The following is a 24,587-nucleotide window of genomic DNA, read 5'->3' on the forward strand; positions in this document are numbered from 1 at the left end:
ACTTCCTCTTCCTCCCAGCGTTCTGATCTGTTTACTCCACCTACCTATGTCCTAACCAATAAAATGGGCCAGGGCAGTTCCTTTATTAGCCAATGACCTTCCTCCATCATGTATGTATGTATCAACTTATGAATAGAATTAAATACACAGAATGATGCAGACACATGCAGCCAATCCAGAGATTTTTAGGAACAGCAAAAAGTGATGTGTAACAGAACATTTTAGAGTCTTTCTTCCCCCAATTTCTGCTGAGATCCATTCTTTTATTAGCGCTTCTTCGTTATAAAGAGAGGCATTGGGGCTGGAGAGATGGCTCAGCTGCTAGCAGCGAGGCTCACAACCAAAAATGTAGGAGAGACACTGAGCTGTCTCTGCAGGTTGGGGACAACATTGCTGAAATTTGTGAGATGGCTCCAATCAGTGCCTAGAATATGAAGGTTATGAAGGCTTGCATTTAGAGTGTTTCTTAGACTATGGTTGTTTTCCAGAAGCTCATATGTGTGTGTGTGTGTGTGTGTGTGTGTGTGTGTGTGTTGCAGGCAGGCCAGAGTTTTCCCATTATATGTTTAGGAAAAGACATTCTGGGAAGATGACTGGGAGATCCTGACTCTATGCCCTAAAATTCAGGGTAATTTTTCACGTCAGGCTTCCACCTAACCCCTTGTAGATACTACGTGAAGAAAGAACAAAGAGTGGTCTTTGGAAGACATCGCCATTTGGCTTGGAAAATGATACAATTTCCTAGGGGCTGAAGAGACACTGACAATTCTTGAACCGGAGCCATCTTTGAAGGGAACTTGCCTGAGGTAGAGATCTACCCACGTCAGGTGAACCCAGTGGTGAAAGGTTTGTGTTATGAACCTCTCCAGGCGGCAGGTGTGGGCAGGTTGCAGGAGCTAACCTGTGTGTTCATTCTGGTGAAACTACCATAAGGAGTCTAATTGGAGGACTGAAAGATCCAAATTGTTCCCAAGTAAACTAAGCAGCAGCATGGAGGAACATTCCTAGAAAGCCATGGCCAGACCAGAATCTATCAGCAGAGTGTGAAATTCTTCCAGGCTGTGGTTGTTTGAAATAAATGGCCCCCAAAGGGAGTGGCACTATTAGGAGGTGTGGCCTTGTTGGAAGTATGTCACCATGGAGGCAGGCTTTGAGATCTCATATATGCTCAAGCTATGACCAATGTCTCACACTACTTCCTGTCATCTTCAGGTCAAGATGTAGGGAGGACTCTCAGCCACTTTTCCAGCACCATGTCTGCCTGCATTCTGCCATGCTTCCCACCTGATGGTAAAGGACTAAACCTCTGAAAATGAAAGCCACCCCAATTAAATGTTTTTTTTTCCTTTATAAGAGTTGCCATGGTTATGGTGTCTCTTTACAGCTTTGGAAACCCAAAGACAAAGGCTCTCCTCATTTCTTAGAAAATCAGTGCCTTTCCCATTTCAAGGATCTAGGAAATAGCTTAATGGAGAGGCAGGGGTTTGAGAAAAGTAGGGGGACAACAGTGGCATCTCACCCTCATTTCCCTTCAAGTTTCTAGTGTGAAGGAGACCGTGGCTGGAGGATTAATTTAAATGAATTCACCTTGGTTTACCAGGGTGAGGAAGAATGGTCTGTTTACTGAAGTGAGACTTTCTAGCTCACTAGTTAGAAACAGGCAATGGCATTCCAACATCTTACTGGAAGTTTTACTCAATAGAACAACAAAAGGAAATAAAAGATAAGAACGTTAGAAATTGGGCACGCTATAAACCTGCAATCTCAGCGCACAGTGAAAGGAAGCAGAGATATCAGGGTTTCAAGGTTATCCTCCATTACATAGTGAGTTTGAGGTCAGCCTGGCCTATAGGAAACCCTGTCTCCAGATCAGTAGGCATATGGGAACGAAATTTAACTTTCGTAAAATGTCATCATTTTCTCTTTTATAAAGATTTATTTTTATTTTATGTGTGTCAGTGTTTTGCCTGACGTATGTATATGCACCACATGAGTGTATTGCTCTTGGGGGTCAGAAGAGGCTGTGGATCTCCTGGAACTAGAGTTATAGGTGGTCGTAAGTTATTCAGTGGTGGGAACTTTATTTAGGTACTCTTAACCATCGAATCATCTTTCCAACTCTATGATTTTCTATTTGAAAATGTGAAATAATTGACCTCAAATCTCCCAGAACTAATGAAAAAAATTGTATCAAGGTTGTAGGATACGTATTAGTTAATCACTTCCCTATATAGAATTAAAAGGTACAATTTGAAATAAAAGAAACACAATACAGAGTTGGGTAGGGTGGAACACACCTTAAATCTCAGCACTCAGGAGACAGAGACAGGCAGATCTCTGTGAGTACAAGGCCAGCCTGATCTACAAGAACTAATTCCAGGACAGCTAGTGCTATTACACCAAGAAACCCTGCCTCAAAAAACCAAAATAAATAAGTAAGTAAGCAAATAAATAACATAGCACTGTTTGTACTAGTTTTTCCCTGACATGGACCACATAGGCAGATACCTAGTGATATATATGAGAGAAGCTACAACTCTGAGGAGATGCATCTAAGAACTAAAGCCAGAGACAGAGATTCTATGTTCGTGGGCAAGACTGTATTTTCAAGATGGTGATTCTCCCAAACTTCATCTATAGAGTCAGTGAGATCTCAATAAGAATCCCAATAAATTATTTGGATGTGCACAAGCTGATTCTAAAATTTATATGGACAAGCAGAGGATCCAGAGTAAAACAACATGATACCAATGAAGGGAGTTGGAGGATTGACACTACTTGACCTTAAGGTTTACTGTGAAACTGAGTTAAGATAACGTGGAATTGGTGAAGGTGAAAACAGATAGATCAAGGAACAGAATAAACACCCTAGCAGTAGGCCCACCTACCATAGAGAAATTCAGATTGAAGCAGGAAGGGCTGGAATGCAGAGACTGACATACCCAATGCTGGCATGGGTGAGGAGCGAGAGCAAGTTTCCTTCATTTCCTGGTGACGGGAGTAGAGAGCTGTATGGCCAATTTTTGACAAAACAAAACATACTCTTGCCACAAACCATAGCAATTTTGCTCCTTGGTATTTATTCGGAAAATTTGAAAATGATGTCCATACAAAACTTGTATTTGGATGTTTACAAAACATCCTAATTCACAGTCTGCAAAGCTTGGAAGCAAGCTGAAGTGTTGTTCGGTAGACGAGAGGCTAAGATGTGATACATGACCCAGCTCTGCCGCTCCTGGGCATGTCCTCAAAGGATTCTTTGTCCTGTTGCAGAGATACTCGCTCATCAGCTCTGCTCACAATGCCCAGGAAACAGAACCAACCTAGATGTGTACCAAGAGATGAATAGATAATGCAAGTGTGATACAAGCAGTGACAATCTAGTCAGCCACAAAGGGAAATGGGATCACGCAATTTGCAGGAAAATACAGCGAACTAGAAAATATTGTATTGAGACAGCCCAAGCCCATAAAGACAAAGTCCACATGATTTCTCTCTTCTGGGAATCTTAGCCTCCACTGTTCATATGTGCATCCGTGTGGGAGGGAGGATAGATGGCAGCAACCCAGAAAGAGACCCAGGAGGGGGGAAAATTGCTCTCAGAAGAAAATTACCCTATAATTAAACCTTAATAAATGTTATCTCTGCTATATTTAAAACCTAAAAACTACAACTAATTGGATTAGCATCTGATCATTTATAAGGTATTTTAAATTCCTAGTTATTTCTGTTAAGAATTGCTGTTCCAGTTCACTTGCAGATATATTGCCTCTACCAATCAGCAATGTTTCTGAAAATGATGTGCTATTGTGTCTTTGCACACTTCTGCACATTTAATTGTTATCATTGGGTTTCATCTTGAAGGTGGCTTTGATGCCTCTCATCTTTCTTTAGCTCTCATTGTGTACATTTAAATTTTCTAATAAAAATTATAGATGAAGAAAAGCTATGTTCTATACAAACAATGAAATACCATTGAGCATTATGAAGAAACTAACCTGAAAGGGGCCCACTGTGAGATTCCCACCATATGCCACTGTTGAGAAGAAAAGGGCTTCCTAAGGAAACACTAGGGATAGACGATTTTCAGGAGCAGGTAGGAGGGCAGGGTAAATAGGTAGAACACAGAATAGGGAGATGCATGTGAAGCTACACATTTTCTTAACCTACAGAGAACATAGCATCAGGAGTGAGTCTAAACATTGACTGTGGACCGTGGCAATGCAGATCCCCTGGCTGGTTTGGTTTGGTTTGGTTTATATTGGATTGGTTTGGTTTGGTTTGGTTTGGTTTTGTCAGGGTCTCCCAGATTCCAAGCAGGCCTTCACTTAGTTAAAGATGACCTTGAAATTTAGTTTTTCCTTTCTCCACCTCCCCAGTGGTAGAGTTCTAGGCACATGCCACTACAGTCTGTGTAGGTAGTGGCAGATTCCCGGGGATCTGACGCTTTCTTCTGGCCTCCTCGGGACTACACGCATGTGATGCACAGATAATATGCGGGCAAAACATCCATACACAGATAAAAATAAATGATTTTTTAAAAGATAAAAAAAATCTAGGAGACTGTTTCAGCAAAGCAAAGCAAAACAAAATAAATGTGTGCATGTTTTTATAGGCATCAACTACTTCATGAGTCGAGACTGATTCTTTCAAACAACCCCAGGCTCAACCTGGGTCAAAGTACAAGATTGTCCTTCGGCCCTTTTCCAACACTCAAGCCTATCTGGGGCCCAATTTAATTATCTGTTCCATAGGATGAAAGCCAGCTTTCCTGGACAAGTTGATAATAATACTCTCAGCACAGTCCACTTTCACGTATAAGCAGACCTGGTTTCCCCTTATTTGAAGCATCAAGGAGGAAAATCCAACAGGAACGTGTGCACCCCCAGTAATCAAATTGGAGACGATGCCGATAGAATGTTTTCAAAGCGTCAACTTAGCTAAGCTTTTGTGGGGGAGATGATAGAATTTGCCTCATAAGCAGGTGCAGGGGGTTTTGCTTTGTTTGTTTGTTTTTTTGATTCGGCTTGGAAACTGAGATGGCAAGGAGACACCGACATTAATAAAACAAGGTGGTATTCGGACACTTTAGAACTGAACAAAAGAAATTGGACCTGGGCCGCGTTACTTATTCATGGCATCTCGTTGTCAAGCTATCTATCCTTTGAGAAGGCCTGAGATGTTCTCTGTGTTGGTAGGGAGAATTCTGGTGGTTTGTGGTGCAGGGCAATGGTGAGAAAGGGTTGAGGGGATGTGTTTGCTCCAAAGCTTTCTTACCAGGGAGGGTTTGCTCTTTTGCTTTCTCAAAGGCCTTTGGAAATCAAGTTAATGGTAAGCAGGAGACCCAGGCTCAGGGTTTTCATAGAGTGACAGATCCAGGAGGCCTTGACAAAACTGAATCAGAGTGAAGGAAGGCTAAAGGGCTGTCACCAGCTCTGAGAAAGACTCCAGGGGAGCTGGTGGAGAGCAGCCCGATGCCTTGTGTTTGTAAAAAGGGATCCAAGGAAGGTGTCTGAGAACAGAGTTTGGGACGGAACCTCCCTGCCAGGGAACTTAAGGCCCAGGGTGACCTAAATGTCTTTGCTCCTCTCCTGTTTCCACTGTTGTCCCCAACTACCGCGGCCATTCTCTTGTTGCCTTGGCCCATGTCATTTAATAAAGAATACCTGATCTTTGGTGCTTCTATAGGTCAGGCATATTTCACCCTGTCAAGTGAATTGTGCTAGGGTTTTTATGCATGTGAATACATACAGCGAGCAGCATAAGCCTTGTTACTGTGTCTACAGTTCTGAGTTTAGACACAAACTCCTTCTTGAGGCATTTAGCCGCATTCTGTATGAAAAGCATTCATCCAGAGTATAAACTTTTGTCTCTGTGTAGAATCAGTTCTGCCAGGCAGTATGCTCTCATCTTATGATGAGGAAGAAAACGCCAGGTTTTAAGAAGAGATGGAGTAGACTAGCAAGGCCATTGGTTCTTTGTATTGTTTTCTTTGTTTCCATTTTGTTGATTTCAGCTCTCACTTTGATTATTCCCTGCCGTCTAGTTCTCTTAGGTGCGTGTGCTCCTTTTTGTTCTAAAGTTTTCAAATGTTCTGTTAATTCACTAGTGTGGGATTTTTCCAGCTTCTTTTTGTAGGCATTTAGGGCTATGAACTTTCCTCTTAACACTGCTTTCATTGTGTCCCATAAATTTGGGTATGTTGTATGGTCATTTTCATTGAATTTTAGGAAGTCTTTCATTTCTCCCTTTATTTCTTCCTTGACCCATTGATGATTCAGGTGAGCATTGTTTAATTTCCATGTGTTTGTGGGTTTTCTGGAATTAGTATTGCTGTTGACTTCTAGTTTTATACCATGGTGATCCTCATGACTTTAACACAAGCTTTAACATCTTCTGTTCACATACCCCAAGGTAGAATATACTACTGGAGGTCTACAGACCAACCAAAGGCAAAACCTAAACCAAAATGTGGGTCAGGCCTAGCCCCGTGGTCATCATCTGCTCCCAGGCCTTTGCTAGTGTTCTTGTCATTCTCAGCAAGCTTTCCTGCCCCCCCCCCCCCAAGGCAGCAATACCATTTCTTGCCCCAAATCTCAAATGTGCTAGGCTTGCTGCTCTGGGAAGAAGACAGACCTAAACCAAAATTTCCTTCCTTGCCTTCCATGTCATAAATATGACAGCTCCTGCACACCTCTGGCCCCTATCCCAGGCCACTCCCTCCACTGCCCCTCCACTGAGCCATTTTGCTTTTCTTTTTTTTTTTTTTGTCCTTTTAGTATCAAGGGCTTTCTCTGTCCCAGTTGTTTGGATAGTGGATGCCCCATCTTTCTGATCAGAGACCCATCTTCTCTGGTTCATCAGAGGTAAAATAACTGGAGCCTTTTCAACCATGCTGCAAACTCAATCTTAGATTTTTGATCTTGTGAGTATTTTTTTAGTCACTTTGCATCTGAAATCATTATTGTTGACGTTTACATTTTCCCCTTTCTGGCTAAAATGTGAGTTCCATGGGAATAGGAGCCTCGTAGTCAATCAGCTTTGCATCACTATGACAATATACCTGTGATAACAGCTTAGTAGGAAAAATGAATTGCTTGGGGATACAATTTTGAGCTGTGGCCAATTGGCTTGCATACTTTTCGGCCTGTGACAAGTCTGGGCAACATAGTGAACATGACACAGAGCTGAAATGCTCACTTTATAGTCAACAAGCAAAAGAGACAGTAAGGTACAATTGAGGTCTGATTCAAGGGCACATCTCCAATTCAAGGGCACACCTCCAATTCAAGGGCACACCTCCAATGACTTGAAGACCTTCTATCAAGCCATTTCTTCTTAAAGGGTCACCACTTTCAATATCCACATCCAATGCCACCACCCTGAGCACCCAGTCTTCTTAAAGGTTCACCACCACAATGCTACCACTCTGGGGAGGCAGCCTTTAACACCTGGACTTATTTGAAACTCACAAGACCCAGAGGATAATATGCTATCTTCATGATTGCTTTTCCCCTTACCAACAGGGACACTAATAGACACACTGAAAGTTGTAGTTATTTACTCAGTAGTGAGCAATTTAAATCCAAGTCTATGGACCCAACATATAAAACACATGCATTCTACTTCACTGACGTGTGCTATAAATATTCAATATTCAGAACAACAAGATGCTAGACTCCTGCTGCCCTGTCATTCTCATTACAAAGACCTTTTAAGCTAGGCGTTCTAGCCAGTTGTCTCCCCTTTTGGTGGACCCAATTCTTATTCTTTTCTCCTTTGTCATTTGTGACTAGACTCTTCATAACCAGCCTGTTGTTCCTTTAGTCTCCACAGGAGACCATGTAGTCATCTGTCACCATCAGATACTTTAGATGGCAACTGGGAGGCTTCAGTGACTACCAACTATGAGGGCAAAATTTCTCTGTTACCACACCGCGACCAAGGACAAGCAGTCATGATATTGATGTACAGTATCAGTAGAAGCAGTGTCTTAGAGAACTACTAATCATAAATTTTCTCTGTATTAGAAGGTTCAAAGATTGTTTTCTAATGAGATGTGATCAGGGCATTATAACCAAATAGTCTGTCTGTAGCCCAGATCCACAAACCAGACAGGACAGCATGCTCTTAGGAGATAGAACCTATTTGGTTCCCTCAGTTCCTTCTGCCCGTGGAGTTCTCCCTCTTTATAAACTCTGTGCAGATTCTTTGGGTCTCTGCAAATACACAAGGTTCAGGAAGGTTCCTTGAGACTCATGTTTTGAGATGGTTTTTGTTAGTCTCTAGCTTGCCTAAAAATTTCCACTCCATTTCCTGCCTTTGTTTGACCTCCAGTGTCCTCTAGATTTTCCAAGTCTAATTGACCAGGGCTCTGCACATATTCTGTGAGCTTCCCCAGGGCTCCTTGCTCACAGTGTTTTCCTCATGCGTGGAATGAAGCCTTCTTGCCTCAAAGCAGTAAGAACTGAAGGCATTTGTGTGAGCCACTGAAGCTTGATCTCCCAGTCTCGTGAGTACATTGGTCCTCCCCAAGGGACTCCAGCAATGTGTTCACAAGGCCTTTGCAAAGTTAGCCAAAGCAAGCTATTTTCCCCTTAGTGTTAGGTGGTGGCTGAATATCCAGCTTGGGGGACGATATGGTAGAAAGAATTCAGTTTTGATTTCAGGAACTTGTTTTTATATGGTGAACAATCACTTCCATACATGTTGGGAGGGTAGGGCAATTCTGCATAGAAATGGATTTCTTGTCATATTACCTCCAGATCTGCTGACTTCTTGAAGGGCAAGGTCAGGGGTCAATTGAAACGCCTGTGTATTTCTCCTAGAACTGGAGTCACAAGGGTGAAGCCAAGCTGAGCCGAAGGGTAACTGTAGAAAATGCTGCCACTCGCCCACTAGGGAAGTGTAAATCAAATCTTTGATTCTTACAAATGCCTGGCCCAGTGGTCCAGCTTTCTCTGGAAGACTGCTGCTGATGAAATATGCAAGAGCATCCATTCACCCTGGTTCCCCCTATTTCACAGCATTCCCATGTTCATAAGTTACAAACCCAGGAGTAGTCCTATAAATGGGACATGTAGCTCTGTGGGAAGTCACATGGTTTCCACATCCCGGAATTGATACAGGAGAGAGCATTTCATTGAGCTTTTCTAGAGTGACTCACGATCTTTCTATTTTCTTCATAGTCAATGTTTCAAAATCAACATCATGTGAGAGGCAATCAAGGTACACACAATCAGAACTTGTAGGAAGAAGGACCTGTGAGACCGCAGTGCTAGGCAATTACACACTAAAAGGCAGGCTTTATTTTTACATTTTTGACAGCTTTGGTTTGAATTCGTAGTGATTCTCTATGCCTGGTTGTATATTAGTAAACTTTCATTGTGTTTTTAAAGTAGAATAAAAAAATTACATAATCTTCAGATCTTTCATAAAACCAGGGTCTTTCCCTGGCAAAAACAAGGTATAATTTATTATTGCAAAAGACCATTCCAATATACACACATGGAGGTTCCTGTGCATGGAGGTCCTTTATGGGTCTAACATTGTTCTAGGCATTTTATATAATTCTCTTCTTGATTCCTTAAAACAATTTGATTACATGGCATGGTTTTCATTTCAATGAGTTAGTTACAAAAGACAGGAGAGAAAGAAGGAAGAAGGGATGGATGGGTGGAAGATGGAAGGAGTAAAGGAAAAGATGGAGGGAGGGAGCAAAAAATAGAAAGAAAAGGAGGGAAGGTGGAAGGGGAAACAAGGAAAGGAAGGAATTATTTATTCGAGATCAAAAACTTGTGCCTCTTTGTGTAGCCTTCATCCCACCCAGCACACTTTCCTTCTACTACTCTCATCGTGTAGAATTTCACACTTACCTAAATTGTTTTGGGTGACTCATACCAGAACAGCTGTCTGCTGCTCCATATTTCCGCTCCTACACCTCAGCTACATGGCAGGCCCCTTGAAGATGAAGAACAGAACTCCAACTTTCCCCCATCACCTTAAGCATATGGCAGAACCCAACATGTGGTGGGGATCTCACGAGTTTTAACAATTAAAACTGATTAGATGTCATCAGGACAACGGTCCCAGGAGAGGTCTAAGAATTGCCACAGGAGTTCGTCATGTTTCTGCCCTAGCATGGTGTTGTCATTGGGCGCTGGTGGAGAAACTATCACTGAGATTCAGTTGAAATGAAAAAGAGATAAATATGCAGCCAGTAGCTACAGGTAGGCTTTGGAGTTCTGTTCTGAGCCATCTCTGTTGGCCAATACATGTGTGAAATGCTAGTTACCATAGCAACAAGCATAGCAAGACTCCCCCCCCCCCCTCTCTCTCTCTCTTTCTCTCGGGTTTATGAATCTGAATCAATAAATGTTTATAAATAACTCTCCAATTGGCCCAAAGAAGTAAAAACTAAAGCCAGAACAGCCCTTCTGTCCTGTGAATGTGAGTCATGGATGTGTTGGCCACATTCTGAGGACAGAAAAAGGCTATTCATGGAATAAACAATTGGCCACATCATTTTCTTTGCAAGAGCACTTGGGGAAAATCTGTGGAGTGAGAAATCCATTTCTCATGATTAGTGCAAACAAAGAATACTAAATGCTCACTTTCAAGAAGTCTAGAGACGAAATGACCCAAGCTATGTGCTTCTGTAAGGGCAGATCCTAGGTCCAAAGATGGCAGGGAGATCACAGGACCTAGGTGGTTCTGCTGAAGTTCAGTGGAGCAGGTCCTAGCCTTACTGTGACTGCGTGCGTTGGCTCACAGTTCCCTACAATATGCATGTCGGAATTCATACAAATGTGGAATTTCAACTCAAGAGTCCCAACAAAAATCAAATCAGGCCACCAGCAGCCAAGAAAGCACTTTCTTTCTATAGCATTGCAAACAGATGGTCGAACAGCCTCTAAGAGATTTTTGGTGAAAGAAAAGTTGTTTTCCTCCTATCTCTATCTAGTAGCTGTTACATTCAATTCCTGAGCCAACATTTTCTGCAGCTCCCCTTCCTTAACTTCTGTCTGTTCGTCTGACTTTGTTCTTGGTGCAAGGAAGACCTCAGCCATGAGGAGCATCTTCACGGTGGCATCTCAAGCCTTTGAAAGCAGTCATTTCATCATTCCTCAGTTTTCTACTGTTGCTGATGTCTCTCTCTCTCTCTCTTTCCTGAACTCTCTTATCTTTTCAGATCTCTTTTCAAAATGTGAACACTTGCAGAGCAATCTTCACAAACTCCCAGATGGGGGTTAGGATTTCAGAGCCCAGAAAAACTGTTTCCAGAACCTTCTTTGTGGATGTGGCTAAGTTGATGCTCAAGTTCTTTTCTTTCCTTCCCTTCCTCCCTTCCTTCCCCACTTCTTTCTTTCCACACTGAGCTATTAGTACCAAGTGGACTAAGTCACACAGGGATTCCATTCCAGAGTAGGAACAAACTACATAAATTATCACTTTTCCCCAGGGAGAACTCATCTGGGGCATGGATTCCCTAGCAAGCCATGAGTCCAAGTAGCAAAAAGACATAGTTGCTCTGATCATTGTGACAAAGATTTTAGCTGGCAAACATCAAGTGGAGAAGAAATGATTGTCCAGAGATTGGAGGAGTGGTAAAGAGCAACCCTGCATCTCCAGTGTCCCTTCCTTCATCTGGATATGGGATTCCCCTCTGTATGCTGTGAATACCATTGGTTAATAAAGGAACTGTCTTGGGCCTGTGTAGGACAGAATAGAGGTAGGTGGGAAAAACTAAACTGAATGCTGGGAGAAAGAAGGTGAAGTCAGTGAGACACCATGTAGCCGCCAGAGGGAAAAGATGCGAGACACCGGACAGAACCTTGCTGGAAAGCCACAGCCACGTGGCAATACACAGATTAATAGAAATGGGTTAAATTCAGATGTAAGAGCTAGCCAATAAGAAGATAAAGCTAATAGGCCAAGCAGTGATTTAATTAATACAGTTTTCTGTGGTTATTTCGAGTCTGGGCAGCCAGGAACAAACAAGCGGTCTCCCTACTACAGTCCTGCCCATCACTGACTATTTTTGTCTGGGCTCCAGGCTCTCCTGCAAGGTGATCTCACAGGTTGTCAGAACTGTGTGAAATCTCTTTCTACGAGATAAGCCCTTTTTCATTCTCCCGGCAAGAGATTCCAATTAGGATCTATTCTTGCTTCAGTGGTCTGAGAACTGAGTGGTGGGACACTAGTGTCTAGAATAATCTTATTCCTGTCAAAATAGTTACACAACCTTTGTTTGGACCTCTCCAAATATTGTGAAGGAGGAGTACATGTCCTGAATTGTTCTCTAATTTAGATTTCCAAACATATGGAGGTTTGTGGGAAATCTGAAGTCTGGAGTTATTGACAAGGGCAATAAACTGTCTCTGCTGCTAATTCCTTATTTCTGATATCAGTGTTTGTACCCGCAGGGTCTCTCTCCACTTCTGATGCAATAGAGCAAGGAATAGAGACTCAGGGAAATAGTACAAGATGGAAGTTACTCCCTTACTGATCCAGACTGAAGAGGGTGTTTAGAGGTTTACCCCGAGAATTTGGTGTGAGCCTGGAGTCTGGAGGCCCAGGATGACTAGGGACCACAGGCATGAAAAGTTTCAGGCCATCTGCCTGGAGTGACAAAGGAGAGAAAAGCTAAATTGGACACACATAGCACTTCACGTCTCCCTCTCCCTCTCCCCCTCCCTCCCTTCCTCCCCCCCCCTCTCTGTTCACACACATGCATAAGTTATGGAAGCATGTCTGCGAAAATTCTGGAATCTAAGGTTTCATTTAGAGCAACACACAGAGCACAGAATAAGCAAAGGTACCATGGCTGTCTTTTGCTTGAAGAAGGATAGAAAGGCAGGCAAAGGGGGCAAGGCTTGAGAAGGAAAAGGAGTCCCTTGTTCAGGAATGGGTTGAAGCCTTTGCCAGCAACAAGGCAAGGACTACGGAACAATTAACAACTACCTGAAGCTTTTTCCTTCGCAGCTGTAAACCTGCAGCATTCTAGGAAACTCAACAGAAACCCCATTTCCAGGGAAAGCAAGTGTGCTGAGACCCTTGCACAACCCCAGTGGCTCCTGCTTTTACCTGATCATAACTGCCTCCAAGGCCTCTGTGGAATCACCTCACATCCCTCTCTCCATCAAAAGGAAGAGAAAAAGAAAGGTTTCCTAGCAACCTTAGAGATGTAACTTGAGAGCCACCAACACGGTCTGTGTTAAGTGCTGAGATAATTGACTGCCTCCCTGCCCTCCTGGAGCTCTTAGTTAGGCTTGAGTATGGCTTGCTTTCCCCTACTCCTTCTTGGAGAGCAACACCTCCACTTGGTACCCCTCTCTTTACTCTTAGTGCCTCTCTGGCTCACAGCCCTCACGCTTAAGCCTGTATTAAAGTTCCTTTAATAAAGCCACCAACTCTGCTTCATAAACTGGCCATCTTCAAATTCTGTGTCAAAGCCACAAATAAGAGGCAGGTCCCTCGAAGTCTAGGGGAGCCCCTCAGGTTTCAGAGGACAGCAGTATGGAGCTGTGTCTGTGTTTCCTTTCCACTGGGAAACACATTTAGTAAAATCATTGTTCACGTGTTCAAACACATACACGTGTCAATTTCCTTTATCTGATATTTTCAGCATTTTTGATGCCTTCTTCTTTCTTGATTAACATATAAAGAAATGGGTTTCATTGTGACAGCTCACACATACATATATATAAATGTATTCCTTCTACTCCCTTCGTCACCTCACCTCCTCCTGCTCACCTAGCCCTCTTCTCCTCCTTCACCCTTTCTGCTTTTGTGACCCATGTATTCTGTTACCTTCTATTGCTCCCCTGATCTTTAAACCTCTTCCTCTTCTCTTGTAATGCCTTTTCTATTTTACCCCCTCACACATACATACAACACACACACGTTACCCACATACAACATGTCTTGTTTGTCTTTCTGAATCTTATTTCATTTAGCATAACTGTTGTGGAATAATTTGGTCAACTCTGCAAAGATGTGTTGTATTTGTTTAACTATGTAAAGGTGAGCTGCTGTTTTGCCTTGCCTGACTAAGGTACCTGATTAGTCTAATTATAGCTAAATGGCCTATAGCAAGGGCAGAGCTACAGGCAGGACTCTGGGAAGGGAGAGTAAGTAGGAGGAGGAATCCAGGCTCAAGAAAAGGGGAAGAAAGGAAAAGAGACACCAGAGAGATGCCAGGAGTCAACCAGTCAAACACAGAGGAAGCAGGAGAGTAGGACATACAGAACCAAAGCAAGGTAGAAAGCCCGAGGTAAAATGTAGGTGACTAGAAACAGATTGAATTAAGTTAGAAGAGCGAGTGGGACAATCCTAAGCTTAGGCCAAGCATTCACAATTAACAATAAGTTTCCATCTCTGTCTTAGCATTTTCATTCATTTCCTGAATTCTTTTTGGATCAAAACTTAAAGTATGTAAGAAAGGCTTTCTGAAAGAGCCTTGTTAGCAGTTTTCTCTTTGAGGAAATCACAAAACTTGGAGCTCAAATATATCCCTTAACACAGGCTTATCAGTTTCTATTAGGTGTTGTTGTGATGTTTGTTTTCATTCTTTGGGGACATTTATTATTTAATTTATGTATTGTTGAGACACAGTCTTGATATATATCCTAGACTGGTCTGGAACTCACTATGTAGTCATTACAGATGACCTCAAACTGGCAATCCTCCTGCCTCAGCTTCCAGAGTGCTGGGATCACAGGTGTGGGCACCACCATACCCAGCTTCTTGATAACATTAAATGGAGCACAGAGCACAGAGCCAGAACGAGTCTGGGTCTTTGTGACTCTGAGGACATTTCTTCAAACACACTTGTAGGAATACCTGTAGGAGATTTTGTATGAAGCCCTGGCAGTTTTCCAGTGAGGGATTAAATACAAAGAATTAAAGTAAGGATTAAGAACACCAAAACATGGCAATAGCATTTCAATATGGAAGGATCAAGTCCAACAACTGAATAATAAATAAGAGGGATGGGCTAAGTTGCCTCTTCCCTAATCATGGTAATTTTCCTCTTATCCATTCTGGAACAATCTGATGTGTTCTCCGCCTTTTGTTGGCCTCCCTCGAATTCTGCCAGCCTGCAATTTGTGGACACTCAGTTGTTTCAAAGCACATAATAGCCTGACATCCCGGGTGTTGGAAATCAGGTTTTCTTTTTGGGGATCTGTGCAGTGACATTGTTAGGGACCTTAGCCAAGGGCTATGGAGTATTTCAGGCATACTGTTCTCACAGCCACCCCTACTGCTTGAGAAACAGGGGATGGGACTCCCAGAATAGGACAGGAAAGGGCCCTGGGGACAACAAGACAAAGATTACTTTGGAGTACATTACTGAGTTCATATCTCCTGTGTTCCTCTGAGCATCTAACTCATTGCAGACCCTTGAAGAAACCTTCTAGAATATTCTTAAATATTATCTACAATTGAAAGACCCTATAGGCCCCCTCCTCAAAACCCACAGCTAGCATGCTCCCGGGGGAACGTCCTGTTTGCTTTTAAAAAAAATTCTCCTGATCAGCAGCCAGCCTGCTCCCGTAAGAACATCCCATGTGCCTGAGAGAGCAGGATATCTATGAGATAGAGATAGGAAGACTGCAAGGCAAGATGTCAATAAGATAGGACATCAACAAAGCAGGTTAGCTATAAGATAGGAACAGGATGACTGTTGCCAGACACCCATGCTGAGAGAGGAAACCATTCATGCCCCCGCCTCATTCCGGTCGACCGATAACCACGCTTTTGCTTCTGTAAACTTGCTTTTGCTCTCCCCTATAAGAAGCCCGCCCTCCAGTTGGCAGGTGCGCAAGTCTTCCGAGAGATCTTACCACCCGCAGGTACCTGTGTCTACTCAATAAACCTGTTGCGATTTGCATCCGTGTGGTCTCAGCCTGTTCCTTGGCATTGGGGAGGTCTCCTCCCGAAAAAGGTCCTGGTCGAGGGTCTTTCACAATAAAAGGAAGAATCTTTGCTCTCTGGCTCTTTCTTTTTTCCAAGGATTACCATCCAGCCATGTGGTCTCTATTGACCTCCAGTGACGTGGACTGCTCCTGATCTAATCCTAGAGTCTTGTACATAGCAAAGTTGCTGAGAAATTCCCATGGGTACCAAGCAAGCAATGATGGAGAGTTAAGAGAAGTAGAGAAGAGAAAAGATGCTGGGCTACACGGGGAGCATCTGGAGGTGCTGAGAAGGTAGGGTGTACATCAAAGATGCCATACTCACATACACACCAGGAAACCTACCCCCAATGTTCCTCAGCCACTGACTACACAGTGTCTCTACCTCAGAACTGAACTGGAGGATTGGTGAAGACGTGGCATTTTTGGGTACTCATGACAAAATGGTGAGTTTCAGTGCACACACTCTTTTTGTATCTACACCTTTCTGGAAGCTGGGGCTATCAATGCAGAGTTTCATGGGAAGCTGTGCACAGCGGACTGGCCTCTCCGTCAATTCAGAATCCAAGGATACCTGCAGACTGGATAGCCAGGCCACTCCCCTTGTCCACCCAGCACATATCCCTGGGCTTTTGGAATTTCACTCATCAGTTCTACTTAGCCACAGCTGCTAATAATGAGAACATCACAGGCAGGGAATTCAGTCCTGAGGTGCTATAGTGCCTGCAGAAGTGACTGATGGTGAGGTGGGCAATAAATCCCCAAGGTGCTTTTAGGCATAAGGTGTTAGCTCAGCCACGGGCAGATAGCCTCACTTTGCAAATATTTTCTTCAGTAGCCCTAGACCACTGCCTCATACACACAGTTGTGTAATATATAAATGTGCATCTGGCAAGAGCCATCATGGTGTAATTAAGGGTGGCCACAGATGTTTTTAAAAAATCCTCTTGGTCCAAATCAGGAGCAGAAGGAGACGGAGCACGAGCAAGGAACTCAGGACCACAAGGGGTGCACCCACACACTAAGACAATGGGGATGTTCTATTGGGATCTCACCAAGGCCAGCTGGCCTAGGTCTGAAAAAGCATGGGATAAATCCGGACTAGCTGAACATAGCGGACAATGAGGAATACTGAGAATTCAAGAACAATTGCAGTGGGTTTTTGATCCTACTGCACGTACTGGCTTTGTGGGAGCCTAGGCAGTTTGGATGCTCACCTTACGAGACCTGGACAGAGGTGGGCAGTCCTTGGGCTTCCCACAGGTCAGGGAACCCTGATTGCTCTTCGAGCAGATGAGGGAGGGGGGACTTGATCGGGGGAGGGGGAGGGAAATGGGAAGCGGTTGTGGGGACGAGGCAGAAATCCTTAATAAATAAATAAATTTAAAAAAGGAAAAAAAATCCTCTTGGTTTTTTTCCAAGACTCAAAGACAAAGAAAATCTGGAGGGGTAAATGACTCTATGGCCTTCCAGAAAGAGACATAGTCCTACCTCTGAGAGCAGGACTCAGCCATGTCCTGATCAGCAGGGAGCTGGCAGATGTCCTGAACCATTGGGTGTGGGAGTGCACACCCCATACCCAGTAGTGTGGGCTATCAGGATGTGCCTGAATTGACTGGGCATCTCACTTAGCCCAGGCTCCCTTTCCCTCTTGGTTCTGTTAGCAGACAGACTCAGAAGCTAGGTTTTGGCAGCAATTTATTATACAGAAAATTTAATTTTTAAAACAAAAAGCAAATGACACATATACCATTGTCATCTTTTCTTCTCCTCTTCTTCCTCCTTTCTTCTATCTTCTTTATTTTCTTCCTTTCTTTTCTAAAGCTGAACTTTTAATAATGAGAGCCAAACGTAAATTATAAGAGGGGGGAGATCCTGTGTATAACCCCTCATTTATCTTCATTTTAGATCATGTCTCCCTGCCCAGGGGTATACTGCACCAAAGTTTGCACAATGAGCAATGACTTCCCAACTATTAATGCAAGTCTCTACTTGTATTTATTTAGATTTTGCACTGAATAACTGTCATTTTTTAAACACTGGACTCATTTGTTCCTAAATGGTTTTTAAAGGGTTGCAAAATATTTTCAGTCATGCTTAACATAAATTCCATGCTATGCATCATAACTATTATGTCATAACTTTCAAACGCTTTGGCACTAACCTCTGCATGTTTCAAACAAAGCCTTGAAATTTACTGCTCTTGAATGATTTAGCTTTGAGCAGATAAGACTGTGTGTTTGGGATTGCTTTGGCCTTGACCTGAACACTCTAGGCCAGATGGGAGTTTGGGGGAAGTAAGGGAAAGTAAATCATAGGTCCTATCCCAACCATCCTCCCAGTCCCTCCGTAGGAAGCATTGAAGGTCCTACACAGAGGCAAACCACATTTCCCAACCTTGCTCAGCATTGTCAATGCTTAGGACCAGATTTGTGCATTTGGGACCAGACAGACAGACAGACAGACAGACAGACACACACACACACACACACACACACACACACACACACACAGAGAGAGAGAGAGAGAGAGAGAGAGAGAGAGAGAGAGAGAGAAAGAGAGAGAGAGAGAGAGAAAGAGAGAGAGAGAGAGAGAGAGAGAGAGAAACAGAGCGAGAGAGAGAGCGAGAGCCTTCTTGGACATTGTGGGACATTTAGTAGCATCTTTGATTTTCATCAACTACATGACCCATCCCTGACTGCTGCAGCTGTGATACCCAAAACTGTCAGCAGATGTGACCAAATGCGTCCTTAGGAACAATGTGCTCCTGATTGAGAGCCGCTACCTTGGGAAATCAAGGAGTAATAAAGAGTTGTGTTGCAGGAGCAGATGGTGAAAGATGACCCAAGGTTTAAGGGGACTTGTTCATTCGGCTGTTCTGAGATCCCTCTATGACCTCCGTGCACGCGTGAGAAATGCAGAGAGGGTCCAAGAGCTCAGTGCTTGGGTTCAGGCTCCAGCTTTATCACCTGCTGTCTGCAGCTTCCAGTGTACTTGGTTATTAGGTTTCTTTTCCTCATCTGTAAGATGGGAATATAACAGTAGAGGTAGAACTCATGGTAGAATGTGCAGTGCTTATCAAGGATTTTTATACATACAACTGCATAAAAACACATATATACCACACAGACACACACACACCCCTCTTAAGTACACACTAGACCTTGAGACTTTCTAGAAGAAAATATAGTGATGGGCCCCTTTCTTAGGGATTTAAGGAGCTCCACATTGCCTTGGGTGAGCTGAGCACACAGTAACAGACTAGGGAAGTGGACTGCCTCTTCCAGAAAGGAGAGGCAATGTTTATTAAGGTGGCATAGGAAGGCAGTTATCCCTACACTGAGATGCCACTTCCGGAGGCCAGGCACTGAATGTACTTTGCCCAGTCCTTCTCACAGCCACTTGAGGTGTGTATTATTATTCCCAGTTCTTGGATGAAAAAAAAATAGCCTCTGGCTCAGGGTCAGAGAGACAATAAGCAGCAAACCTGGGAGTCCAGCCCACACATCTTCTCCAGTCTTCTCCTTGTGGTTGTTCTGTGTAACAGAAAGTGGATGCTTAACAGGCAGATCGAGAGAACTGAGATGACCCAGGAGAAGACAGTGGGGGGGGGGGGGGGGCACCAGGCCAAGGAAAAGCTAAGAGGGACTTACAAGGGCTCATCTTTTAGCCGATACAAACTAAACCTCCTTGAAAGACAATAACAATAATCTTTGCTTTTTCTGCTTTAATTTTTGCAGGGAAATGAGGAGAGAAGAAGACGCAGATGTGGAACGTCCATCAGGAGGTGTGTGGGAAGGAACAGCTTTGTGTGTGCTTTGCTGAGCGCTGGCTGCTCTGCGGGAAACCCTAAGCCAAGCAGGCTGTAGAACCCCAGCCCTCCAGTGCCCAGTTGGCAGAAGTTGGAGGAGGTTTAAAGGAGCAGGGTCAGGGAAGCCTTGGTTGGGAAACCACAGTTAGCAGAAGCAAGCATACATGCTTGTTCTCAATCTTTCTGCTATCCCCGCTCGTCCACCGCAGCGGAATTGCAGGGTACACCAGCAAAAGGCGAGCAGGGTGGGCACCAGAAAGCAGAAACAGCCCTTCTGTGACCCACAGACCAATTTCTCTGATTCTGGGTTCTTTAGAATGGGAAATCCAACCAGGAGAAAATAAGTGGCCATTGATACTCTCGGGGTAAATCTTGTCTGAGTGGCAAGGCACACAATGATTCTCAGGCAGGGGATGTTTGGACCATATTCCTCCTTTCAAAGGCCCCTGGGCCAGCTGGAGGCCACACAAGGGCCCTCACTCAGGACAGCCAGCAGGGAATTGAAGTAATCTCATTTTAATTACGTGACAAGAGCATGAAGAATCATTTAAAACTCTGTCAGAGCGAAAGATGGCTCCAGTCTGCCAGAAGTCCCTAGACGGAAATAAAGAGACCCGCAGGCTCACTGCTAAGTTTGGGCGCTTAAAAAAAAAAAGTAAGACACTCGCATAATAAACAGATTGTATGTGATTGATACAGAGATAGGCTGGGAGGGCCATCCAGATCTGTTTCTTAGGGGTGAAGGCACCTGCCAAGCAACTGTCCACTTGAGCAAGTCTGGACTTTCCGCTGGGTTAAAAAGCCTTGTAAAGATAAGAATGTTGTTTTTTATTTTTCTGAAATTAAAAGTTAGAGATTTTTAGATTTTGCCCTGAAACCATCAGTTTGTACAATATTTTACCCCGTGTTATCCGATAAGGTCTTCACAGAAACTAAGAAATGTTCTTAGTTTTAGGTAAACAAATACGAATGTCTGTTATTCTAATCTGATTTAATTTGCTAATGTTTCTTGTGTAAACATAAATATCCTTTTGTCTGACGCAAAGTAGTACTTTAAATTTATTTACTAATTTACTTTTAGTGCTGGGATTCAAACCCAGCATCACGCACATGTGAGGTACTTGCCCTACCACGGGAGTCACATTCCCAGCTTCCAAGCAGACCTATTTTAAAATTCTGGGAGTCTCAACTGAAGAGACCAGTGTCCTCTTAAATCAGTCATCCTTGACCACAGGGTCACTGGGGCAGGGGCTGTTGAGTGGATGGAGAAAATCTCTAGAGAGTGATCAGCATCAATTGAGTGAAGAAGGCAGAGTCAAAACCTAGTAGGTTTTCAAAGATAATGCAATATCTTTCTAAAAGTTTGGACAGAATTCTGTCTGGAGATCTAGTAGCAGAGTTTACTCAGAGTTTCTGAGCCTAGATGTCATCCTCCTTGCAGGAAGAAAGTTGTTCTAAAGAAATGTTTGTGTCCCTCCTTTTGGCTGTGAGACTACGTCTTCAAGGAATTGGAATTCTCCAGGTAATCTCAGGCAAGACTGGTGCCAGACAGAGGAGAAACTGTCTTTCAGGAAAGAGATTTCACACAGTTCCAATAACTTGTTAAAATACCTTGCAGGATTCTGTGGCACACAGACAATGGCTGTGGGTCAGTGATGGGCAGGATCACACCTTGACTAGACTGTTGAGTTTTACATACCCCTGGCTGGCTCTCCGCTAAACCTGAACCTCAAGTCAAAATCTTCAAAGATGGACTTGGGAAGGAGATGGGGATGGATAGCTAGTCTGTGTTTTTTTCCTCCCCTTCCCATTGTGGTCACATTGAACACATTTCCATTTTTCTCTCTTTTGTATTCAACCAGCTTACTGAGGGCAGCTTGTTGCTCCTGCCGTATTAGGGTCGTCAGTACTCAAACTCTGGCAGCAAGATCAGTGTGGACAAATTTGCGAATCGATGCAAAATCCTCCTGGATCCTGATGTTATGTTTCATCGAACCTTGTAGCTCTCACAAAATGGGCTAAGGACTTTCTCAGTTGATATAAGAAACCACAGGCTTTCCTCTTTAGGAGATTTTATTGAGGAAGGATAACAGAACCCCCTTCCTTCCGCCCTGTTGCACTGAACTAGTGGGGTTAAGCTACCTTAAGCTTCAGCAACAAATAAGCCTCAAGTGCTCAGAGGCTTTAACATGACAAAGGCAGGGTTCTCTCTCTTGTTACAGCCTCAAGCAGGCTTTTCTTGTTCTTGTCTGTTGTCATCTATACTGTGACTCTGGAGTCTGGGCTGGTCCTGTTGTCCTTAGATTCCAGATGCTGTCTGTATCTCAGGGCATCCCGGTCAACATAATAAGGACAAGAGAGGAATTTAGCAGACAGTGACTTTGTCAAGCAGTCGGTGCCACTTCTAGGTGACAAATGTCATTGCTGTTGAAGTGCATTGTGAGAGTCCAGTCATGTAGTCTCCACTTCCGGAAAGGGGCTGGGAAAATGTTGGATCTCAGCAATGTCAGGGCAACACCGATGGCCTCTGTCTCCAGGACCATGAAGCACTGTCCCTGCTGCTCTCATCTTTGATCATTTGGATCAGTGATTCTCAACCTTCCTAATGCTGCGATCTTTCAATACAGTTCTTCATGTTGTGGTGAACCCCAGTCATACAATCACTTTTGTTACTACTTCCTAATTATAACTTTGCTACTGTTATGAATCATGACGTAAATATCTGTGTTTTCTGATGGTCTTAGACCACCCTGTGAGAGGGTTGTTTGACCCCCTTAAAGGAGCTAAGAACCACAGGTTGAGAAGTGCTGATTTTGATTCACGTGAGAGTTAATTTTTCTCACAAGAGATTGAGTTAGTGCAACATAGACTTATTGCCCTAGTTAAAGTCATCTTTTCTCTTATGGTACTGAAAAAAATTGACTAGTCGAATATATATAATAATTCTTGGCAGCTTATGAATAGATATATACATAAATGTGTGGTATTTTGGCCCAAGGGCTCTGTTTCTAATTTTCAAGAGAAGCAGAAAGTCCCTGGGGTGGGTCTGAAACTTGCAAATCTCATGATCCTGGGCCAGTGTCAGGATGGACTTGGGAAGCAAACCAAAGCACTCAAAAAGCAGCATGATCCTCTTGGATTTCTCAGAGAATTTCGGGAGATTCTCTGAACTATTTGTAGTGACTCTTAGTCACAACCCTCTTTTTCCTCTCCTGACTCCTCCCCTACACTAGACTTGAAGTCTCTCCACAGGCAGCCAGGGCGGCTTTCTGGTATCTTCTGGTTCTTCCCAGTTCACTCATCTAGATGGTCTTCAAGGGTCAGAGCACTGAGAGCAAGCAGAGAAATACAAAATAATCCAGAACGGTGGGGTAGGAGAGAAGGCTCTGAGCCCCGGGTATGTACAAGGTGGTGTGTCCTGTCCCAGTGGCTGGCCTTGCCACCCCCTGGAAGCACCAGGCACACTCCTGGCACTTAGTCACTCTTTCTGAGCACTTCTTTAATGACCCACCGTTATACCACTTGAAGTCCGGGGCTCAGGCACGAAGTTATAAAAGGACAGAGATAGAGGTCATTTTCAAAAGGAAATCAGAATATTGTCTTAGCAGGTAAAGATCTGCTTTCCACATACGTAGTCATGAAGGAAAACATGCTTTTACATTCAGGCACCGTGGTTGAATGAGAAATGTCCCCTATGGGTTCCTGTATTTGAACCCTTGAGCCCCGGTTGACTGTGCTGTTTGGGAAGGTTATGGAACTTTTAGGAGCCTTGCTGGAGAAAGTGTGTTACTGGGGCAGCCATTGAGGGTTTATAGCCTGGCCCACTTCCTCTCCTCAATCTCTGCTTCCTGCGTGTGGCTGAGATGTGAACTCTCCACCCCTGCATGGGAACGAAATGTGACTTCCCTGCTTTCTCACTCACAGACTGGCATCAAACTCCGGATGCCATGTCTTCCCCGCTGTGATAGATGCCATCCCGCTTGAACTGTGAGACAAAATACACTCTTTCTTTTCTGACTTGCTTTTTTTTTTTCAGAGTATTTTTTTTAAAATCACAGCAACAGAAAGCAAACCAATTAGGCACCTTTATTTCTCATTTGTTCATGATTATAGATGGAGAATCTCTTTTCATGATTTTCTGCCCCATTGTGGATTCTGTCATTGTCACCCAGAGTGACAAAAAATTCCCCATTGCTCCTTTGAGTCGTGCATCTCCTCCTCTTGCATGGGTTCCCTTGTCTGAAGTCTTCTTTTTCACTCCCATGTTGTCAACACACTCTTCTACATTGCAGACATGCAATCCCCCACAACGTTACCCTCTTATTCAGCAGACCTAAATACCTGCTGCCTTTGGGGACCATTTCAAAAGCTTTTAAGAACTTGTCAGGTTCAGGTCCACTTCAAAGTGTTAAATTAGTAATTCCGAAGGTTGGGACCCGCACCCCAATGTTTGATATAGCTCCTTGGCCGAGTATAAATTGAAGCAAATGGTGAGAATTTAATTTCTTAGAATTGAAGGGAATCAGAATTTCACGACAATGCCTGTGAAAAATACAGATTTTGTTTCTTTTCTGGAAGATTCTGACTCACCCAGATCTGTAATCTATCTTGCAAGCACCTCAGGGAATGCTGATATGTAGACTTCCCAAATCATCCTTTGGAGAAAATTCCCTCCTGGAGTGTTGATAGTCAGGTAAGCCATAGTGCTGGTCATCAGAACCCATTCAAAACATTTTTATTCTAAGAAATTCACCAACACATAAAAATGGATAGCGGTACAATGATTGTTCTGACCATTTATTGCCACGTAGTGAATCACCCTTATGCTAGCTGGTTCTTAAGTCAACTCCGCACAG

This window comes from Microtus oregoni, unplaced genomic scaffold (genome assembly GCF_018167655.1).
Source record: "Microtus oregoni isolate MIOR12 unplaced genomic scaffold, Mior012 000042F_ref0000377, whole genome shotgun sequence".
NCBI lineage: Eukaryota > Metazoa > Chordata > Mammalia > Rodentia > Cricetidae > Microtus > Microtus oregoni.